Here is a 21,340-nt window from a genome sequence, read left to right as displayed (position 1 = left end):
GGGGAAGAGCATATTTGTGTGAGCCCGGATTTTCCAACAAAAGGTGCCAGTTAGTAACGATGTGTGTCTTTTAAGCTAAGGGGAATCCCCACAAACTCACACATACTAGTTGAAAGACCTGGAAAAACTAAAAATGATAGGATTTTGCTGAAAGGTGTGTGGTTTTTTTACGTTGCGCAATTCTTATTTGCAGTGCAAACATTTGCTCAATTGTGTTTTAAGTAGGCAAATTTTGCAGTTATTTTCTGAAGTTGTTTAATTTTTCCCAGCACCCTGTGGAAAATAGTCTTTTGCTTAGATAAAAACTCTCAAAATGCATCACCAAAAATGTGTTTGGGGGAAGGTTGCATTTAAGGTGATAACTTGCTGCTTTCACTTTATTTCCAAGAAAAGGAGGACTTGTGGCACCTTAGAGACTAACAAATTTATTTGAGCATAAGCTTTCATGAGTTACAGCATCCGATGAAGTGAGCTGTAGCTCACGAAAGCTTAGGCTCAAATAAATTGGTTAGTCTCTAAGGTGCCACCAGTCCTCCTTTTCTTTTTGCGGATACAGACTAATACGGCTGCTACTCTGAAACCTTTATTTCCAAGGTTTTTCTTATCTTGGTTTTTCTTTTCCACCACTGTGTTTGTTAGTGAAGTAATTTGGCGTGTCATGATATTCCACCTTCTGCTCCACCTTTTTATTAGACCTTAATAGAAAAATACATCGTAGGTTCCCAATCCTGCAAACACTTAACATATGTGAGTAGTCCAATTTAAGCCAGTGGGGGCTACTCATGCACCTAAAGTTACTCCTATGTATAAGAAGGAGTATAAGCGTTTGAAGGATCGGAGTGTAAGTGATTAATCTTTTTTAATTAAAGCTTGGGGGGGAAAGAAAAAAAGGCCAGCACAGGAGAGGATTAAAGTGTTGCAGTAAAAAATGAAACCCCCAAAACCCAACACCTTTAAGATCCAGAATGCAAAGAGTTTTGTTTTTTGCTCAAACAGATCTAAGTTAAAGTGCACGCTTTATGGTCTAGTAACATAGCAACGTTTGTTATGTATAATAACAAGCATCCGAAATGACACAATAAAAAAAGAATTATCTGCGATTAGAACTAAACTATTGAAATTTCTCCAGCTGGAGCCAAAATTTGGAATGGGGGGGTGGCAGGGGGGGGAGTTTATTATTTCAGTAGCTGCAGTGAAAATCCCCTCTGGGTGTTTTGCAGACCGCCCTCTGCTCCTTGAAACCATCCCCCTCATTGACATGGTAATGGGCTTTGTTGAATTCAAAGACGATTACATCAGACATGTGTGGCCTCTTGTGGGTTTTCCAAGGCTTATAAAGCACACAAATTATATGAAAATATTGGGCTGAAAAATTAGCAAGCCATAGGAGTTTGTGTTGTTTTAGCCATGCTTTACTGCAGGGAAAGAAAACTCTGGCTACTAGAGACCTCTGGCCCGTCTTTCCTAGCTACTTTCTTTATTATTTTTCTTTTCTGGTGGGCTCTCTTTGGATACACCATCTGTATTTTTAAAGATCTTTCAGGCTGGGGGGAGTGGGGGGGGGGAGTGGACGGTGGACTTTTCAGTGTGTTAGGCTTAAAGACCAGGCTTAATTCTCCTCTCTTACACCGGTGGGACTCTATTGACTACACAGCGTAACAGAGAAGAATTTGGGTGCATGTTGGTTTTTTTTTTAAAGATTGCTCCCCAGTGTTGCTGCTGTGCTCTCGTGGTACCTACGCAACCAATATTTACACATGCAAAATAGGCCATGGTAGGTGTGACTGCTTTTTAACGTTTCTTTATGAAATGAGTGGATTCGCAGGGTTTTTTTGGCCATGTGTTTTAAAATCCAACCTTTGAAAATGTGGCCCCACGCACGTATCAGTTTACATTCCATTTACTTTCGTTATTGTTTTCTAACAATGTTTGCCTAACTACCCAGGCCCAAAGTATTAACATTAGGCACGGTATCTGGACAGCTAATTCCACATGCAGGCAACTAAATTCAGCACAAGGTTGTGGCCGCCACAAGCTTTGCGTAAGGGGTGACAGGTACAGCATTACCCACTCTTGTGATTTTTGCATGAGTCGTGTCATAATTGCTGTTTTCCTTAAAGCCCCAGCTCCTGGAGTCAAGTGGAGATGTGATGATTCCAGCCTTCATTCTTAAAGAAAAAGTAAGTTTCTAGCCCTCGTGGCTGTGGAGAAAGCTTCCAAATGTGACCCCCCAGGGCACTCTAAGGCTCAAAAAGCAGAAGGCCATAAAAAGAATTCCAAATCTATTATTTTTACATGATCTCCTGATTTTAAAGCCAATCTCACGATTTTTGGTGAACATGACTTACGATTTTTGAACATTTGGGGCTGGCCATCCTACATGGAAGGGCATCCTCCCAGGTACAGTGCAGGGCAGGAATTGCACCTCTGAAAAAGCACACATTCCTTCCAGCTTCCACCCTTATTCTAATCTGTATTAACAGCAAATGGCAACATATCCCACACCAGCTCAACTGCCCTGGCAAGTGAATCATTAAGGGAATTGCCAAGGCATCATACATTCCCTACATACTAATGCGAGGGAATCGCAGTACCCAGCATCTGTTTATCCCTTTGTGCCTAGATCCAAGGACTGTTTCCGGTGCTGGAAGTAAGGGGTTGACTTGACCTTACTTCCCCTTTACAGCTTAGTCATCTCTTGGACTCCAGAGTTCTAAGTATGGCTTTGTTATCAGAGGTGCTGAGCCCCAGAGCTCCAGCTGAACTCAGCTGTGTGTTATGGATGCTAAACACCTTCACAAATCAGACCAAACTCAACTAGGTGCTTAAATATGGATTCAAGGACTTACAATTTCAGTAAGTTTGAAAATTTCAGGCCAGTTTGAAAGTTTTACCCAGAGGTATTTTGGTTCCCCAAAAACTCAAACCCAAAGGATCATTTTTCACCCAGCCCAGCTTCTCTTCTGAGCTGGTCAAGGAGCGAAGTCCAGCGTTGCTCAAATCGGGACATCACATGGCATTACACTGTGATACATCCTGTAAACACAGGATGGTGACCTCAGAGTAGGATCTAGCAGAGAGGAAAGTTCAATTGTGGGGGTTGGGGGGAGACAGCTCTTATTGGGAGAGAGTTCATCTAATGGTTAATGTCGGGGAACCAGGACGCCTGATTCCCTTCCCAGCTCTGCGGCTGTCTAAACTTGGGCAAGTCACCCCACCTGTCTGTGCCTAAGTTATTATTCTATGAAATGGATATTTCATATGTCACGGTAGGGAGGAGGGTTACTTCTGTATATATTCCCAGAGTGATGGGGTTGTTTGAGTTGATCATGGGAGAACTGATGGGTCTATCTCTCTTTTATGGCAGCTTCTTGAAAATTGAAATACATTATCAAACAGAGGGGTTGTGAGGCTTCTCTAGCTATATGTAAAATGTTTTGAGGGCTTACACTAAATGAAGCTACAGTGACACCTGTGACATTCTTTTGCTTTTCAGTTCTTTTCTTGCTAAGGCTCAAATGCCCCTTTCTAAGAATTCTGAGCGATTGAATGTTAAAGGCCAATTATACAGTTATCCAAAACACAAGAATGCAGTTCCGAAGGTTACAATCCAGGAGGGGTTGATACAACAGTGTTGATACAGGTTATTGACATACTTTATCAGGAGTTAACAAATGCAATGCACGTCTCCTGTTCCCATTCAGGTTACCATGTAATCAGGCAAATTGTCCACACCTCAGAGGCAAATAAAAGAGGCTGCTTATGTAAAGGAACTTGCTGTGGATAACATTTATTTGATCTTGTCTGTCTATAGTTTCTGCAGTGATCAAGTTTATTCATGTGTTGGTTCCAGTGTGACAAGACGAGGCAGAAACTATCCACTTAGATTTGAGAGGTTTCCTGTTCACCCAAGCAAGAGGTGGTGGTCTCAGATATTGTCATGTGAGAGAAAAGAAAACCTTTTCCTAAGAGCACAGGGTCACAGGCCTACAGCTCAGAAATAATCAATACATTCATGAGCCGGAGAGTGACAACACCAAAGTGTTTCCCAGAATGAAAAGGAAGGATGGTCTCACAGACTCATAGACTTCTGGTCAGCAGGGACCATTGTGATCATCTAGTCTGACCTCCTGCACACTGCAGGCCACAGAACCTCACCCTCCCACTCCTGTAGTAGACCCCTAACCTCTGGCTGAGTTACTGAAGTCCTCAAATCATGGTTTAAAGACTTCAAGTTACAGAGAATTCACTATTTACAGTAGTTTAAACCTGCAAGTGACCCATGCCCCATGCTGCAGAGGAAGGCTACAAAAAACCCCAGGGTCTCTGCCAGTGTGACCCCGGGAAAAATTCTTTCTTAACCCCAAATATGGTGATCAGTTAGACCCTGAGTATGTGGGCGAGACCCACCAGCCAGACTCCTAGGAAAGAATTCTCTGTAGTAACTCGGAACCCTCCCCACATACTGTCCCATCTCTAGCCATCGGGTATTTTTGCTTTTGGCAATTGCCGATGGGTCACGTGCCATTGTAGGCAGGCTTGTAATTCACATGGTGTTTTAGGGCTCAGAAGATCCATGTTCAATTGCTTACTTTGTTACAGACTTCCAGTAGGACCTTAGGCAAGTCGTGTTCCTTACCAGGTGCCCAGCGAGATGCTGGCTGCATTGCTGGGCACGCTCTTCCGGCGTGGCCAGGGATTCCACATGCCCGCCTGGCAGGGTTGCCAACTGTCTAATTGCGCAAACCTAAAGACCCTTGCCCTGTCCCCTGCCCACCCCTTCCCTGAGACCATGCCCCTGTCCTGCCCCTTCTCTGGGGCCCTGCCCCCTGTTCACTCCGTCCTCCCTCCCTTTGTCGCTCGCTCTCCCCCACCCTCACTCACTTTCACCAGCCTGGGGCAGGGGGTTGGGGTGCGAGAGCAGGTGTGGGTACAGGCTCTGGGAGGGAGTTTGGGTGCGGGAGGGGTGAAGGGTCAGGCTCTGAGAGGGAATTTGTGTGTGGGAGGGGGTGAAGGATCGGGCTCTGGGAGGGAGTTGGGGTGTGGGCTCTAGGCTGGGGCAGGGGGTTGGGGTGCAGGAGGGGATCAGAGGGTCGGTGCTTACCTGGGGCGGGTCCCAAAAGCAACAGGCACACCCCTCTGGCAGCAGCTCCTAGGTGGGGGGCCCAGGCACTGCCCCCGCAGCTCCCATTGGCTGCAGTTCCTGGCCAATGGGAGCTGTGGAGTTGGCACTTGGGGCGGCGCGTGGAGACCCCCTACCCCCCAGGGGCCATACGGCCATTCCAGCTACTTCCAGGAGCGCCGTGAAGTCAGGGCGGGCAGGAAGCCTGCCTTAGCTCCACTGCGCTGGCAGTGGCCGGGGGCCCCCGGCCCCTTTTAAATCGCCCGGGCCCCTGGGCAATTGCTTCAGCTCTGCCTGTGTGTTAGAGGCAGATGAATTTAGAAGTGAGAAAGTCTGTTTTGACTACCAGTTAGGTGGGTCTGAAGACAGGAGGAGACTTGAGGGGGGGGATTTTCCCCTCTGTGACTTCTGGCACTGTTTCATTAGTCCAAGCATGCATGATTAATTGCCCATCATTTAAATAGCTCTTTTTATTCCAGCCACTCACAATATTATTATTATGAGCTACTGTTTTTCCAAAGCCAATTATTGGAGGATTAAAACACGGTATTTGCCCATATATGTGTGTAGATGCATAAATAAAGAACCAGCAATCAAATCATATATATATTTGCAGCACATCGTGTATGTGTATAAAACTCCTTGCATGGAAAGATTCAGACTTGAACAGCAATGGGATGAAGGTTTGTAAAAGGAGTAGTCAGTGGGGGGACCCTTTAGATCAAACACATGTGTCAAGCTTTTGTTCTTAAGTGGACTAACGCTGGAGCCTTTGGGGAGAACCTTTCGGCGTTGGCCATTTTTAAAGGGCTGGGGAGAGGGAGGAAAGTGAGAAAACAATTCTCCCTAGGAAGCTGTGGCAGACTAAACGGAGCTTGTTGTTATTGGCAGAGATGTCGATGCTGAGGACAGAAGCATCGTCACTGGCCCTGGAGGCAGTGGAGGTTTAAGTAAATAAGGAGCGATCCATGAACCACGATAAGTGTAATCTAGCTGTGTGGGTCTGTCTGCTCTTTGAACCAAGGGGGTATCAGTGGGGATGCGAGTAAAGGGAAGCGAATGGGTATTATTTTATGGTGGATTAAGGAGCAAATTAGGACACATTTATCTTGCTAGCAAATGTAATGTTTTTCGGGGGCAGGGGGGCGGGATCATTTAGCCCTGCTCCTCCATAATATCAAACAATCACGTGCACACACACACACACACACACACACACACACACACACAAAGCTAGCTTCAGGGAAAGTCACAATCAGGGCACTACTGGGTGTCAAAGGGCAATGACCCTCATGCAAAGGCCACTGAAGACAGTAGGAGTCTCTACACTGATTTCAGTGGGTTCTTACTCAGTTTTGCCCAGTCTTTACTTAGCAGTAAGTACCAGTGAAGTTAATGGGGACTTTGGCTCACAATCTGGCCCAAAGACTCACGTCCAGGTACGGAATAATACTAATACTAATGAAGTCTACAAAATGCTTGAGACACCAGTGGCCTGTACTGTGCAGAAAGGCAAGTATAATATCTGGTTCTCTGTTCAGGATGGATGTTCAAGAATACATTCACTAACACTAATACTCACCAAAGCAGTCTACACAGAGGTTTAGTGCCATGGGACCAAACGCATTCTGCCGGTATAATGCAACAGGCTTGTTACAGACCTCCATGCAGGAAACTTTCTTAGAGGTTCAGTGCCCACTGAACCAAACGGTTGCTCTGATTCAGGCAGAATTCCCATTGCAGGCACCTCAGGGAGGTTTGTCTGTGTAAAGAATGATCAAGGACTACTGGTTTCAGCTCATATGCAGAAACAATGCATGCCGATATAGTCTGGTTCCTTTTGGCATTTGCATCACACATGTTTCAAGCACAGGACTCAGCTCAGCTCATTGACTCTGAGCAGCAAGGCCTGGTAGACAGCGGCGACATCTACACTTGGAGGAATCATAGAATCATAGAATATCAGGGTTGGAAGGGACCCCAGAAGGTCATCTAGTCCAACCCCCTGCTCGAAGCAGGACCAATTCCCAGTTAAATCATCCCAGCCAGGGCTTTGTCAAGCCTGACCTTAAAAACCTCTAAGGAAGGAGATTCTACCACCTCCCTAGGTAACGCATTCCAGTGTTTCACCACCCTCTTAGTGAAAAAGTTTTTCCTAATATCCAATCTAAACCTCCCCCATTGCAACTTGAGACCATTACTCCTCGTTCTGTCATCTGCTACCATTGAGAACAGTCTAGAGCCATCCTCTTTGGAACCCCCTTTCAGGTAGTTGAAAGCAGCTATCAAATCCCCCCTCATTCTTCTCTTCTGCAGACTAAACAATCCCAAGGTGTGGGAAAAGGTGTGATTACTGGGAGTCACTTGTACTGTGGACATAGCCTTTGTGAGAAGCCAGAGATCTGAATTTTATTGCTGACTCTACTGCTTGCTGTGCGATTGTGAACAAGTCACGATGAGCAAAATTTGTAAAAGTGCCTAAGTCCCATTTTCAAAAGCCCCAAAGTCCGAAGCAGGATCAGGACACAAGCAAGTTGCCCCTGTATAGCTCCACTGCCTACCGACAATCCAATGCTGCAGCTGCTCAACTGAAAAGTCAGAGGGCAAATAACAAGACCTGGCTGAAACTCTGCAAGTGAAAAATTTTACCATCAGAAAATGTGATTTCATCTAAATCAAAATGTTGATTTCGATTTTTTTTCTGATGAAAAACATTGAGACAAAAATTGTGTATTGAATTAATATTTAAAAGGAAAACTAATATTTTAACTTCATTTTGACTTTAAAATGTTGTTTTGTTTCAGTTTTTGGAAACGTAAACTATTTTGCTCTTTCATGTTCAGTTTGGGAATTTGGGGTATTAGGGGGTTAAAAAATAAGAGCAAATGTCAGAAAAAAAATTCCCTGTTTCATTTCTTTATTTCTTGAAAAGTGGGAAAGGGATTTGTACAAACTTTTTTTTACTTTTTCATTTGTTTCCGGGGGGGGGGGGGGGGAGATTTTTTTCATCTGTTTGTTTTGTTTTCTTTTCATTTTTTACCATTTTCTTTCACTTTTTAATTTTTCCTTCCTAAGTTTTTCTAGTGGAAAAAAAATTAGGAAGATGTAAAAATAGTAAGCAGTGGGAAGTGAAGAATTCCAAATCCCCAAAATGAAAATAGAAATTGTTCAGCTTCCAGGAAAAAATAAAACAAAATTTTAAGCGGAAATGAAAATAATATTTTTATTTCATCTAGAAATATCCTGTAAAAAAACAAAAAAGAAAAGGAGTACTTGTGGCACCTTAGAGACTAACCAGTTTATTTTGAGCATGAGCTTTCGTGAGCTACAGCTCACTTCATCGGATGCATAGCATATCGTGGAAACTGCAGAAGACATTATATACACACAGAGACCATGAAACAAAACTTCTTCCCACCCCACTCTCCTGCTGGTAACAGCTTATCAAGCTGTTACCAGCAGGAGAGTGGGGTGGGAGGAAGTTTTGTTTCATGGTCTCTGTGTGTATATAATGTCTTCTGCAGTTTCCACGATATGCTATGCATCCGATGAAGTGAGCTGTAGCTCACGAAAGCTCATGCTCAAAATAAACTGGTTAGTCTCTAAGGTGCCACAAGTACTCCTTTTCTTTTTTCTTTTTACGAATACAGACTAACACGGCTGTTACTCTGAAACCTGTAAAAAAAACAAAAATTCTTGACAAAAAATGTTGAAGGGAAATTTTTCTCATAGAATTTTCCATGGAAATGTTTTAGGTTTTCGCCACCAGCTCTGAAAAGAACACATAATAGTGACCCAGATGTAGCAGAAATGAACGATGATCAAAATCTATGCAAAATTCCTCTTCTTCTTTGGAGACCCTTTAACCACTTCATTTCTTAGATACTTACTAACCCTTTAAATATTGAAACCTTTTGCTCTCCCATTCATGTTGTATTATGCTTGCAGGCTCTCTGAGCTGGGACTTGTTAACTGTTTGGCACACCTGATGTGCATTGATGCTATACTCACATATACATACAATGTATATATAACTAGGCTTGGAAGGGTTCCATTTTTATCGGTAAACATGGATTTCACCATACACACAAAACAATATTTCCATCTATAATCATCAAAATTTGCATAGGCAAAGTACAAAAATGCTGCTTGACAACTTATTAAAGTCCCAACTTAACACGTGTAAAACCTCTTGTAATGAATGCTGCATAAAGTGCGTATTTACAGCTCTGCTAAAACAGCCAGCGTGTAAAGCTTTATTTAATGACAGTAGATGTTGAGATTCAAAAAGTTAATTATTGTCTAACTCCTCTGCCCCATTATTTTGCACAACTGTGAAAAGTTATATCGATAAAAATAATAAAATGCTTAAAAATAAACATTGATATCTGTGGAAACTATAAAAAATAATTGAATTCTACCAAGCCTATATAAAACAGGTCAGTTAAGTTTGGGGTATATCCCAAAGAACTGTCATACTGACCTGCCCCCGAATCCTCAGCAAGTCCTGTGTATAGTGCTGTGATGAAACCCAACAAGAATCTTACTTCCGGGGATTCCCCCACCAAAAAAAAAAACAAAAAAACAAGTTCAAACTCAGTCTGCTGCTGATTGTTTAGCCTCTGCACATACACAGAGAGTATTTTAAAAAGGAAGGAACATTAATTCCCCACCTGACAACAATAGTAAAAGTCCTCGACACATTCCATTGCCATGCATCTGATTCCCGCGGCCAGAACCAACAGCAGGTCCAGGTTAAGCTGCTTGAGTACAGGGATCAAAGAATCAAGAACCTGTTTGTAATTTTTCCATGTAAACAAGAGCTGCATTAGTGCCCTTACGGGCTATATAAAGAAGCCTTCGTTTAGCAGTAAAACAGAACTATTTTTACAGAAGCAAGCGTGAAAGACTGGATCCACAAATTTAGCAAGATTACAATGAATTTTAAAAGTCCCATCTGGGACTGTTTATTCTTCTTTTGGGGATGGCAGGGAAAGGGAGATATTATTTCTACGGATTAAAGCAACAAGACAAGGTTTGTAGAGCAATTCTAATTGAATGGCGCAAACTGAGTGGCTAAAATTTTTGCCTCAGGGCTACCAATTGTATATCTTCTCACTTAGGATGCGGGGGGAGTCGTGAAATGAATCAAAGCTGTTCTGGCACCTGAAAAGGGGTCAGAGAGACCATCAGGTGGCCATCAGATGGGATAGGCTTTGAGTATATTTTGAGCCACATTTAAACCAGCAACCCAGCTCTGAAAGGCCCATTACCCTGACCCACCAGTAATAAAGAACTGGTGAATGGCAATTAGAGCCTGCTCCCATAAACTGAGCCACACTTCCTGTAAGATACTGACCCTCTCATCTCCTGTTCCAGTCATTGTGGGGCAGAGGGGCAGGGAGGGAAGCATTCAATACCTCACAGGAGCAGGTCTTTGCATGATGTTTGTTCATCCTTAAAACTCTTTTCAACCAATAACTTCACAACAATGTTTTGTGAGGTGGGCAAGTATCAGTGTCCCCATCTCACAGTCTTGGACAAGGTCACAGAAAAAGTCAGCATCCAAAAATTCAAAAACACCCAAAAATCATAAGACCAAACTCTACTCTCATTCAGACGGAAGTAAGGCCATGTACTTCAAATGGAGTCACTCTGGATTTCTAGCTGCTGTTGGATTTGTGCCCATAACTTCTAGCCTTATATAGAATCACAGAAATATAGGACTGGTAGGGACCTCATCCAGACCAGTGTCCTGCCCTGAGGTAGAACAAAGTCAGCTCAGGCCGTCCCTGACAGGTGTTTGCCCAACCTGTTCTTAAAATCTTCCATTGGGCACTCAGCTGCAACATATCACTCATTCCCCACTGCTCTACTGAAAGCACAGTTATGGCCAGAAAGGGGACTTTGCCAGATGGCATGTTTGTGTTTCTGCCATTTATTCTCCAGCAGTGTCTTTCATATCAAACGGACTCAGCGTGTGCATCACATCAAACTTTCTCCAAATGCAAGCACTTGAAATGCAACCTACATTCTTTCGGCTTCCTTTGTCACTGCCACACAGTAAAGCTCTATAAGCAGAACACAAGGCCTGGTTTAAAGGCACCTCTTGGCAGCTCCACCCCCATCTTGGAATACCCTTCCACAGACTCTGGCACGGAGGGGTCTGCAATGCAGGTGTCGCCTCGCTTTGGTGAAAGGTCAGGATTGGGGAAATAAATTTTTCCTTTGTGCTCCCTCTGTTGGGTGCCAGTTTTCTGGCAGGCACCTATGCTTGAGTTTGATGCGCATGTACAAAGGGAAGATGTCTATTGGACTCAGAATTCCAGGGCAAATTCTGTTTTCCATCTCACTAGCATAAACCCATGTGAATCTAATAATGGCTTTAGTGGAGCTCCTTGTGATATAGGATGATGCGGCAGACAGCAAAAGCATGTCTCCTGGGAGCCAGGTTCTTCAGATGGTGTAATCAGATGGTGTAAATCAGTACAGCCTGATTGATTTCAGTGCCAGTTTATGCCAGCTTGAGCACAAAGCTTCCTATGTTTAATTCCTCCTTGATTTCTGTTTTATATGCTTGTCTTAATTCCCGCATTTTTGTTAAAATCTCCCCTGCTCCCCCAGTGCGTAGGTGAATTGCACCTTTTGTTCTTCTTTTAGTTTGGCTTTGAACACAGGGAATTCCAAACAAGCTGAGTGATGAAAATCAGCCCATAAGTTGCAATTATTCGTGTCTGTTGAGCGATGTCACCAAAATGGGATCAGAGTGTAAATATTCTACTTTGCGCACACAGCAGTTCCCTTTCCTGCAAATGTGTCAGGCTCACGTCGGAGTCCAGATCCAACGGCATGTTAGTTATGGTGCAAAAACATGATCTACAAATATTTTCTATTTCGTAATTATACAAAATGAGTGGAAATTTCTATCCCCACCCCAAAAAAACATATCCCACTCTGAACACAGAGCCGGACTGCCAACTATGCAAGAACATAAATATCATTTAAGTTGTTTCGTACAGGGTAGTAGCAGGAAAGTGGAAAAATGATTGAGGGACAAGTGGTTTTAAAAATCCCCCAGAGGCCTGTAACTTACCTGTTTATTTCAAGAAGAGCTGCAACTGCCAAAAAGAAAGGAGTTACTTGAGCTGATATCATGTTCTGTTTTCACAGCAAATTTCAAAATAAACAGGCATCAAGTCATTGATTCTCTTCTCTCTTCTCTCTCACTCTGAATATGTATATGTGGTGTCATAGGCGCTGACTTTTCATTTTGAAGGTGGGTGCCCCGCACTGGCTCTGTCCCCTCCCCCCAAGGCCCCGCCCCCATTCCACCTCTTCCCACCCCTGCTTTGCCCCCTCCCCAGAGACTCCCTCCCCTGAGTGCCTCCCGCCCGCCACTCCCTCCTTTCTCTGCCCCTCCTGCCTTAAGGGCAGTGAGAGTGGCAGGGGGCAGAGAGGAGTGAGTGGTGGGGCAGCCCCGCTGAACAGCTGATGGGGGAGCCACTAAAGAGTTGCTGGGAGCATAGGGCCAGCCATTGAAACTGGCAGCCAACCCCAGGGCCACCAGAGCAGCAGCCCCCGTTAGCCCAGTGGGTGCTGAGTACCCCCTATTTTTTCCCCGTGGGTACTTGAGCCCTGGAACACCCACAGAGTCAGCACCAGTGTGTGGTGTATACATGGAGGTATAGGTATGTATATGCATACACATGTATACCCACACACAGGCTTAGATCCTACAATGGAACTACTGACATGAGTAAAGTTAAACATGTGTGTAAGTATTTGCAAGATCAGGGCCATAAGTACATCTGCACCACAGCTCCCAAGATGTGGCAAAATGGAGAATTCAGAATAAAGAGCACAGCAGGCTTCCTCTTAGGCCTCAGGTCTGATGGGCAGCTAGCTTAATTTTGGTCCTCAGAAAAAAAAATTGGGTTGGAAGTCTCCTCTCCCAGCAACTTTTGGGATATCAAGGATAGTCCCTCTGTTTTTGTAGTACACACACAGATTCCATTGAGAGTGAGCAGCTAGAGCCCTTTGAAAACATTTGTCATTATCACCTGCCTCTTGAAAAATGAAAGGAGAAAAGAGAGAAAGACACTAAATAAATTTAATGAGCAACAACACCGCTGTGCTATCCTGGGAAACGGAAACAGAATTTGTCATCATCACACTTGACAGGGTTAGTCACAGAAATGTGATGCCCGTTCATCATTGGCATAATAAAGTCTGCGGTGATGATAAGTCCCATGGGATGGTGATAACAAAGGAGCCAAGCATGATTCCATTTTTTTAAAATGACATAAATAATATAATAAATCACTCAATAATCCCTTCATAGTTGATGGGTCAGACAGTAGTGGCCAGACTGAAAACAATGTTCATTATTGCATCTAATTATCGAAGCCTGTTTTAATGGTTACCTGGTAGCCTTTGGCTAGGAAGGAGAGAGCACACTGGCATGATCTTCATTTGTACAATTTTTCATGGGAGTGTGAACTTGATGCTCAAAAAAAATGTGAGAAATTAATATTGAGACACAGGAGACCTTGCATTAGCTTCCCTCTCCAGTTCTGCCAATGCACTTGAATCCTCATCGCTAATATGTGGTGCTGTCCTGAGCAGAGACTACAGCAGACAAAGTTTTCTTTGTCTATTGACCTGTGCTGGCTCCAAACTAGAGAAACCAACTCAATATTCCGCATCCCATCTTCTGCCCCCTAAGCCGTGGAGTTTCCTGAGTGCTGACACTAAATAGGGAGGAGAGGTAGATACGTTGGAGGGCAGGGATAGGATACAGAGGGCCCTAGACAAATTAGAGGATTGGGCCAAAAGAAATCTGATAAGGTTCAACAAGGACAAGTGCAAAGTCCTGCACTTAGGACGGAAGAATCCCATTCACCACTACAGACTAGGGACCGAATGGGTTGGCAGCAGTTCTGCAGAAAAGGACCCAGGGGTTACAGTGGACGAGAAGCTGGATATGAGTCAACAGTGTGCCCTTGTTGCCAAGAAGGCCAATGGCATTTTGGGATGTATATGTAGGGGCATTGCCAGCAGATCGAGGGACGTGATCGTTCCCCCCTATTCGACATTGGTGAGGCCTCATTTGGAGTACTGTGTCCAGTTTTGGGCCCCACACTACAAAGAAGGATGTGGAAAAATTGGAAAGAGTCCAGCGGAGGGCAACAAAAATTATAAGGGGACTGGAACACATGATTTATGAGGAGAGGCTGAGGGAACTGGGATTGTTTAGTCTGCAGAAGAGAAGAATGAGGGGGGATTTGATAGCTGCTTTCAACTACCTGAAAGGGGGTTCCAAAGAGGATGGCTCTAGACTGTTCTCAGTGGTAGCAGATGACAGGACAAGGAGTAATGGTCTCAAGTTGCAGTGGGGGAGGTTTAGGTTGGGATATTAGGAAAAACTTTTTCACTAGGAGGGTGGTGAAACACTGGAATGCGTTACCTAGGGAGATGGTGGAATCTCCTTCCTTAGATATTTTTAAGGTCAGGCTTGACAAAGCCCGGGCTGGGATGATTTAGTTGGGTATTGGTCCTGCTTTGAGCAGGGGGTTGGACTAGATGACCTCCTGAGGTCCCTTCCAACCCTGATATTCTATGATTCTATGATTCTTGAGTGGTTGACTCTAGCAAAGAATTGTACTATGCATGGAGAATTAAAGAATGAATGCTCTGATCTTTCATTTGACCAGGAAAAGAGATTGATTCAAGAGGACAACAGCCACTTAAGGGCCTGATCCTGTAGCCTTTACTGATATGATTATCCCCATTTGGAACAACAAGAGCTGACGTATCCATCAACAACATGGTAGGCTGTGGATCTGAAAACAATGGGGTATATTTATAGCACTTGAAATGTCCAAAGCCATCTCTTAACATTAATAGCCATCCAACCCCAGAGAAGAAGTGGAATTTATCCTCATATAACATCTCATTACACAGGGCAGTCATATGACACTCTCACGGCCCCCACCCTATGCTGATTATGCACCTTCAGTCTGTCTAGCTGCATTTATAATTAACTCATCACCATGTTATCTGAGCTGTCTTTCAGAGGTGTTGACCAAGATATGTAGATGGTTCATATAAGAGATTAATGACCTGCTAAGTCCTCAGGCACCTGCACCTTTCCAAGGACTGTATGAGCACTGGAAAGTTTGAACCTTCTGATAAGAAGTGCAACCCAGCCATGGTACGAAGTATGACTGGAACTTGGTGGAGTGAGGTAGACATAAAAGAATGAGGAAAAAGAGATGGGTGACTTTTGAAACCTTAGCTCACTCTTGTAATGACAAATCAGAGAGGACCAGAGAGCTGCCAGATCAAACACTGAGTGCCTCATGCGGTGAGGAGAAAGGGCTCAGCTGTGAACAGCCTCGGTGGGATGGCCCCTACTAACTTCCCTGTCTGCCCCGAGCCACAGCAAGTAAATCTGGAACTCCCTTTTGAAACCATTCATTTCAGGCTCCTGGCTGCAACACTCAAAAGCTTTCTCACCCACTTCATCTGCTCCCAAACATTGGCCATGCCAGCCTGAGGGCTGGGGGAGCTTGGACCCTTGGACCCATTCTCAAAGTGTGAAGGTGGAAAAGAAAATGAGTAAGTGGCCCATCACCGGTGGGTATGTTCGTGGAGGGAGCTAATGGGAAAGTAGATGGAGGTTCCCTTTTAAGCAATTATAATATGCCCCCCACACCAGAGCTACAGGAAAAGGGAAATGTCCTAATTCCCCAGGGCGCGCACCCACATCCAAGGTAGCCACAACGGTAATAAACATTCATTGTTTAATAAATAGATTTTTAAGGCCAGGGGGAACCAACAGATCATCTCATCTGACCTCCAGTATAACCCAAGTCATAGAATTTCATCCCAGTACTCCTGTGTTGAGCCCCATAACTTGTGTGTGACTAAAGCATCTCTTCCAGCAAAGGATACAGTCTGGATGTGAAGACACCTAGAGATGGAGAATCCACCACTTCCCTTAGCAGCTTGTGCCAATGGTTAATCACCCTCGCTGTTGAAAATCTGTGCCTTATTTCTAATTTGAATGTGTCTGGCTTTAACTTCCAGCCATTTAATGTATCTAAGAAGGGCATAATAAGAACTAAAAAGCCTTTTATTACCCAGCAGGCAGCTTGCTGTCACCTAACAAGTTCAGCATAGTCCAAACAATTGTATTTTGTTTTGGTAATTTTTAGAGCTGGTCAAAAATGTTTGGTTTGATTTTGATTTTTTTTTAAAATAGCCTTTTGTTTTTAAGCAAAAAAATTGCAGGGGGATTTTTATTTCTTTCTACATTTTCTGGGTTTCTACAAAAAAAAAAAAAGCAAAAATATTTGCCCCTAACCATTGCACTACTGGTACCTAACTCCCTGTCATGAAGCAGATTTATTTCAGCTTGAAAGGCATAATATAAAACTACATTCCACAGTTACATCCCATTTGTCAGGAATTTGATACCCACAGACATGGTGTTACAAAAAGAAAAGTAAGCTGGGTAATGATTATTGATACTGTAATTGCAGAAGATCTCTGGTTGTGCATTTTAACCAGCAAACTGGTAACAAGAAAATAAAGAACTAACTTGTAGCTTTTTTGTTTCTTCTTTCCCTGACTACAGAACTAGTTGTTCCAGATAAATTGTTACAGTATTAAGAAAGTAAACAGTTAACTGTCTGAACTTCTGAAGTACCCTCATGTTTTTTTTTCCCTAGCTCTCACACCCTTATCTCAATTGCCATTATAAACCATCACCTGCAACAGCTATCTAGCTAGGCCAAGCAACTTTCATCTGGCATCCATTGAGGCTGTAAAAGAAGTTCATAAGTGCACAGCCCAGGTGTCTGCAATTTTACGCCACTGATCCATTCAAAAGCTCCCAACCAATTTCAACTGACTTGCTTCATACCTTCAGAGATGGCAGTAAAGTATATTATGGGATAGTCCCAAGATCATTATGGCAATTTAGCTAACGATTTGCTGATTTCTCTTCTAATGAGCTGAGCTTGCAAATGATCAAAGATCATTAAGAAAACATGAGTGTTGGAAATCGAAATCAAATGTGCTAAAATAGATTATGTTCTTCTCATTTCTGGAGACTGTATATTCTCAAGGAGAGAGAGAACTGTCTTGACTTGTTAATATATTATCCTGTACCCAACATGTGACTATACAGTTGCCTGTATCCCAGCAGATCATTTGCGCGTTAGCATGTCACACACTGAATATTTTGGAAACAGAGTAACTCTGGTCACTGATTTGCTTTCATTGAGAAGTGACAATAATAAACCAAATGACACCTCATGTCCGCTGAGTCAGGCTCAGGGGCTTGCCGTGGTTTTGAAGACTACTAATCGAATGAGCGAGGCTACAGCTAATGTGAAGCAAATTAAAGGCAAAATTCATACCACGTGTTGCTATGATAGCTAAAGACCTCTTCGGTTGCTGTATGTCCCGGCATCTTTTCAGCTGAGCAGGGGTTCTAGACAGTTGTTTGGGCCACTGAATCACACTTTCATGCTTAGTATTTACCAGGTATAGGGTTAAATTTCCTGAAGCAGAACTACTGGAAGCCTGATGGCCACTCTCCAGTGCCTCTCCCTTGACCACACAGTGATACCTTTGATTGATCTGTGTGATCAGTCCAGACAGCGGGTTTGTTCATGGGAATCAGGATAATGGATGAGTATTGGATGAGTTATGATTTTTAATGTTTGGGGTTGGCAATACTGCTGACAGCTCTTCAGTGCCTCTAGAAAATGAACTTGTTAGTCTCAGTCCAGTTCCTATTGGAAAACACTAAATCAACCACCTTAACTGGCATTAATTCACACCCCTCATTGCCAGTCTCAGTAGAGAAACCAAGCTTTTAACGGATCATGCAAACTGAACTTATGCTTTCCACCCTAGAGGTGGAACTTCCTGCTCATGGATGAGGCATATTGCACGGAGTGCCCCGGGTAAAGCTTACAATGTCACTTTGTGCCATAGAGACTCAATCCTGAGCCCTGCTCTGGTCCTTTTGCAACATTCCCATGATGCAAAGGAGCTGGAAAGCAGCCTGGCCTCCCCAGCTGGGGTACAGCCCAAGTAGCATACTCCTATGCAAACCATCCTTGCAGCTCCTGGTATAGAGTGAGCTGGCATCATCCTCAGCAGGGTGGGAGATGTACCCATCCAGACATAGTTTAAAGCATTCTCTAAACTACCCAGAGCCCAGGACTGATGAGCAACAAACACCAATCCACCTAGCTGCACCCAACAGATACCGGAGGATTGAGGCCTCTCAGCTCTTTGGATACATAGAAGAATTCAGACTCGAGCACTTAACTCACTTAGATTCTTCTGTAGTTGTACTGACTTTGAGCTCACGATCCGGCTCAGTGTGGCTCTGGGTTTTTTCAGTCTCAGTGGAAATTTTGTTTTGGAAACGATGCCGGGAGCACAAACAGGAAGCAGGAAGGACTTTTTGCAAAAATGCGAGACTCTGAAGGAGCTGCAGTTTCACTTTTTGGATCCAACCCACCGCTTAGTTTTGCAACAACAGCAAGAACTGAGTGGCGAGGTCAAGAGAAAAGCAAACATGTAGCAGCCGCAGAGAGCAACTTTCAAAATCACTTTTTGGAACTCTGAGTCATTTTATGTGCTGCACGCAGCCAAGATGCCTAGAAAAATAAAGAAAGATGCTGACCAGTCCCCGCAGAGCAGCCATCTATTGACAGATGGGATTAAGTGGTAGGAGTGCTCAAAGTGGGTTTGGGTTTTTTTATAGGCCCATTGCCTTTGTTTATTGTAATGTTGATTTTAGTTATTTCTGTTAAGACATTTGGGGGCCTCTGGGCATAGTGCCTATTAACCAAAACGTGTCGTTCCTGCTAATATTGTTGTTAGTTTATTTGGGAGCGCATCTATATAATTCTGGAGCGTAAAGGGCTGGGAAGAGATGGGGAACCAGGGTCCTGAAATGCAGCCGCACGTGCTGGGAGACAAACAGAGCACAGGGGTGGGATATGGCAAAAAAGGATCATTTCCGTAATGGTTCAGGGCAGGTCTGAGCTCAGGAGCAGAGCAGTAGGGGAACCTGTGCAGCAGGAGAAAGCGTAAGTATTAAGGACCCAATCCTGCAAGCTCCTGTGACCAGGTACATGGGTCCAGAAGGCCCAGCTTAGGTGATCAAACCATGGACCTGGTCCTGCAGGCCCTTTCTATGGGATATATTGCTTCCTACCTTGAATATGCCCATTAAAGTTGCTGTGCCTGACAATAAGCATTTGCTGGATCAAGTGCTATTGCTCTTTGCAAATATCTGAAAGGAAAACAAAACTGATGAATATGTTACAAATATTTTTCAATTTACCCTGAATAAGGACCACAGGATTAGGCCCGACATGGTACATCTCTAGGTGTCTTTTGTACTTAGTGGGCTTGATTACCCCCTGTGCCCAAGCACAGAGAAAGGAGCATCAGGGAGGCCGTTATGGTTCCCTGATCTTGCACTAGCCCTGGAGTCAGCTAGAGCAATCATGAAGCTGCTCTAACTTACAGCACTGACATAAGATTCCAAATGGACATTACACTAGTGGGAAATCACAGTAGCAGACCTCCATTTTACCCCACAGTATGCTCCTTTCCTCTTTTAGGATGCCCCCTACACGAAGGTGGCATAGGCGGGAAAGAGGACTCATGAGCTACCTCCACTAGGTTTCTTTAATTCTCTGCTCGGAGAATTCTCCACTGGCCATTTACAGCCCGACTCTGGCATTTCTGCCCCATCTAAGTGGGAGCTGAATCATGCAGGAGAATCTGACCTAGTGATTTTATCTCCACCATATGCTTATTCCTATTAAATAGTTTGTAAAGCCCTTTGGACTCCTTCAGTATTAAAGGTGTGATTACATATTTATTGGTTGTATAGTAATATACACGATTAGAGCTGCAAGTGACTTTAACAGGTAAAGAAAAGTATCATCAAAGAGCTGTTCGGAGTACAATATTTCTCAGATATGTGTATATAGAAGAGCTAGCCAGGAAATGTCCCCTCAGTCCCCCTCAAAAAAAAGTTTTTTCTCAAAAAACCTGAAAACCAAAACAGTTGTTTTTCTGGCAATGAAAAACTGAAATTTTTTGGTTTTAAACCACAAAACAAAAAGTTTCAATTTGAAACCAGAACGTTTGGGGGGTTTGGTTGCTGAAAACTGAAAAACGGCCACAGCTCTTAGTTTTTCAGGGCAAACCCAGATAACTTTGTTGCAGGTATATTTTTTTCCCATGAGGCACCATTTTTGGATGAAAAAGCTGTTTGCTGAAAATGTTTTGAGCAGCTCGTGTATGAATGAATGTGTATATTCTTTCCTTCAGGGAAGACCTGAACTTTTGCAGGTTATCTTTCAGATATTGTTATGTCACACATAACAATAAAAGTCGGGGACATGCGAAGGCAATAGAAATGGGTTTCTTGAAACTTGACTTACAGGTCACAGGAATAGCAGGAACAAGGGAAGTTTACCTGTTTATCTTCAAGTGGGTGACTCACCACCGCACCAAAACATTACCCTTGACCAAGTTTTATAGCTGATAGATAAGAATTTTTATCACATTCAGTTTAATATTATTGCTTAATTTTCAGAGGTGTGACGCAGTTCCTGGACTGCTGATTGGCTCAGGGGGATCTTGCCATAGGCAGTCCTACATCAATCAGTGACAGCCATCAGTATTTGCTTTTTCACAGCCTCCGAGAGATTAAAGAAGCACTCCCCACCTTTTCACCGTCAGTCAACGCCTTTCCCTTTCTGCCAGCCTTTGTGATTGGCAAATTGCAGGGCAAACTTATCAAATATTAAATGATAAATAATAGAGGACTTCCGTACTGGGGGAAAATAACAGGATTAGACAGGCCATTACCTTCTAATAGTGTGTTTATACTTTATAGTAAAGATAACTCTATGTACCTTAGGGGTTTACTCCTTCCTTCTCAACAATGCATATGTATGCGCAAACAGATGCAGTATAAAATATTTTATACACTCTCTTACAGATCACCACTTTAAAACACATATTAATGAGCCAGATCTCCAGCTGATGTAAATGGATGTAGCTCTCCTGGTGCCACGGGATTTATGCTAGCTGGGGAATTGAGTCATCGTCCCAATTCTTCTCCAGATTGCTCTTGTTTTGGATTCAGTGACATCACAGGAGACT

The 21,340-nt window shown here is 43.6% G+C and overlaps 2 long non-coding RNA genes across 2 annotated transcripts in view; both read right to left on the bottom strand.

Moving 5' to 3' along the window:
* LOC141998630 (uncharacterized) overlaps positions 1 to 21,340 on the bottom strand; it is a 630,544-nt gene that overhangs the window by 109,152 nt on the left and 500,052 nt on the right. The gene's annotated exons all lie outside the window — the stretch shown is intronic.
* On the bottom strand, positions 9,442 to 19,440 carry LOC141998631 (uncharacterized). The gene is made up of 3 exons (XR_012641873.1): positions 19,371 to 19,440; positions 9,796 to 9,882; positions 9,442 to 9,641 (listed from the first exon to the last, which is right to left on the bottom strand). It is a non-coding gene; the product is annotated as an uncharacterized LOC141998631 (long non-coding RNA).

The sequence above is a fragment of the Natator depressus genome, chromosome 14 (assembly GCF_965152275.1).
Source record: "Natator depressus isolate rNatDep1 chromosome 14, rNatDep2.hap1, whole genome shotgun sequence".
Classification (NCBI taxonomy): Eukaryota; Metazoa; Chordata; order Testudines; family Cheloniidae; genus Natator; species Natator depressus.
This window is presented reverse-complemented; position numbering and strand designations above follow the sequence as displayed.